Genomic DNA, 2,500 nt, shown 5'->3' on the forward strand with positions numbered 1-2,500 from the left:
CCAGTGAGAGAGAGAGGAAATGACGACCTGTCCCTTCGCCCATATAAACCCAAGCTAAGTACATTTCTTTATTCATTTCAGTTTTAGACAGTGAAGTATAGTTATCACAAGTCAATCGTCCATTATTGCTGGGCTGAGTTGTTTGCTAATCTTCATTTTTTCTTTCATTAAAGGAAACTGTATTCAAGTTCAAATTGTCGTATACATTTTTTTTTCTCTGTGCTAATTCCGTTTTCTTTCAGAAGTTCTCGGGAAAAATCTTTATATAAGTATCATTGTATTCGGGGATTATGTTATAATCTTTATTAGATAGTGTTTATGCGTTTACGCAGTGGACGTCTGTATTCATATAGAGATTTTGATAGGCTTACAAGGAATCAAAGTGATAAAAAACAAGTTAAAGTAAATATGACACCTCCTGTATATCCCGAACAAAGTAACCCCACCCCCGGCCCGAGTAACCCCATCCCCGCTCCCATTGTTACGTTAGTATATGCACGATCAGCTATGCTTCCTTTTCAAGGTCGAGTTAATGGATTTCTTCCGTCGACACCCATTTAAATGCTAAACAAATTATAGACCCATTTGTACAATTACAAGAAGATGAAAGTTTTATAGACTTTTCTAAAGGAGATGCGAGTGCGTAATTGAGGGGAGTTTCATTTCAAGAGGCAGTTACATGGGACGATTTCAAAGTTAGGCTACGTGCGGTCTATGGCGGTGAGGAAGCCTTAGATGTAGTTTTAACATTAAGAAATACACTTAATCAAGCCACTATGACTAGGCTTAAGGTTATAGAGAGAGCAGCTCTCATTGCCGATAGGCTAAACGAGTATCAAGATATTTTAGGTAATTCCACTTGGGTCACTAGAGATAACACATCCGTGAAAGATTTCTGCTTTAGTGCAGTGTTTTGATAAAAAGTTGACGCCAGCAAGTACAGAATTGGACATATATAAACAGATAATAAAAACATATGTCTAAGTGTACTGATCTTGATCCCTTGTTTACACAAGTTTTTGCAAAATATGAAACAAAGCCAAAACAAATAAACGTAGTTAATAATAGTCAAGTTGCCGGAATGACGTGTTATAATTGCAAACGTCAAGGTCATTTGATTGCAGACTGCAGAACGAGATTCTGTTCAGTACGTAATAGTTCAACTCATTCATATAGTCAGTGCTACTCGCATAGGACACAACATAATCCTAGAAATACACAGTTAATTCCACAGTCAGTTCCATATAGAAATAAAAAGAAAAATCCCCAGTTCAATAAGAAGAAACGGCAAAACGTCAATGTGGTTCAGAATAAAAAACAAACAAACAGTTCTTCAAAGAACTCTGATCCTGGGCCGTCTAGCCAGAACTCGCAAGGTCAGACTAAATTTCAGAATGTGCAGAGCGAAGCAAATACCACATAATTAACTCCAGTGGGGAAGAGAGTGATGTTGGGTCATTCAAATCTACATCAGTAGTGATAAATAATCCTTTTAATGTTTTATCAGATCATTGTGAGGCAATAGATTTTCCTATGAAACACACGACCGAATCAAATAAATCAGTGCATGCTCCCGTAGATTTGCAACAAATTCACACAATATTAAGCCAAAATGAGTTACGACCAACATTATATGCTGTAAATTTAGAACACCAATCCTTTACATTATTATTTGACTCTGGTAGTCCACGTAATATCATGGATTTGAGGACACATTATTTGTTGTTTTCGAACTTCCCTATAGAGAAGTTCGGAGTAAGGCTCTCGGGTATAGGAAATAATGGAATAAATGTAATAGGCGTAACTCATGTTCAGTACAAGGTCGGTAAGCGCACGATGGCCGATACCTTTGTTGTTGTATAAAACATTGATATGTATCCAGCTGTAATTATAGGATACCCGTCTATGGGTAATCAAAACATTATCTTAGCCCCTGCCAAGCACAGCGTGTATATCAAAGGAAAATTCTATAAGTCTTCTAATACCTTAAAATCTGTTTTGGATGAAAAGGAGACGACAAATAAAACAGTAACGTACATTGTAAAACCAATAACTTGTCTCATTAATAAAGAAATAATATACGCGACCCAGCAGAATTCTCGTTCACCCGTAATATCATCTTGCACGCAATCTATTGAGCCGAATGTACCTTCAAATTTAATAGTGCAAATAAAGAAAGCGTTACCAGGATCTGAAATATCAATCCTTTCCGACACTTTGAAAACTAACGGATTGCCATCACACAAGCTATTCATACAGTAGGCTCACATCAACAATGTAATATTGAAGTCTGTAATCATTTAAATACCACTTTAGTAATTCACAAAAATCAACATATCTTGGATGTAGAAGTTTATAAACATCGTATTCTTACCGTCGCTGAAATCAATCATGCTCCATCAGTTGCGGATGAAACTCTTTTGCAATCTATTAAGAATAAAATCAATAAAGACATTCAAGAAGAAGAAATTCAGCAGAAATTTTTTGGACTTTTAACTCA

Source organism: Palaemon carinicauda, chromosome 26, assembly GCF_036898095.1.
Source record: "Palaemon carinicauda isolate YSFRI2023 chromosome 26, ASM3689809v2, whole genome shotgun sequence".
Lineage (NCBI taxonomy): Eukaryota > Metazoa > Arthropoda > Malacostraca > Decapoda > Palaemonidae > Palaemon > Palaemon carinicauda.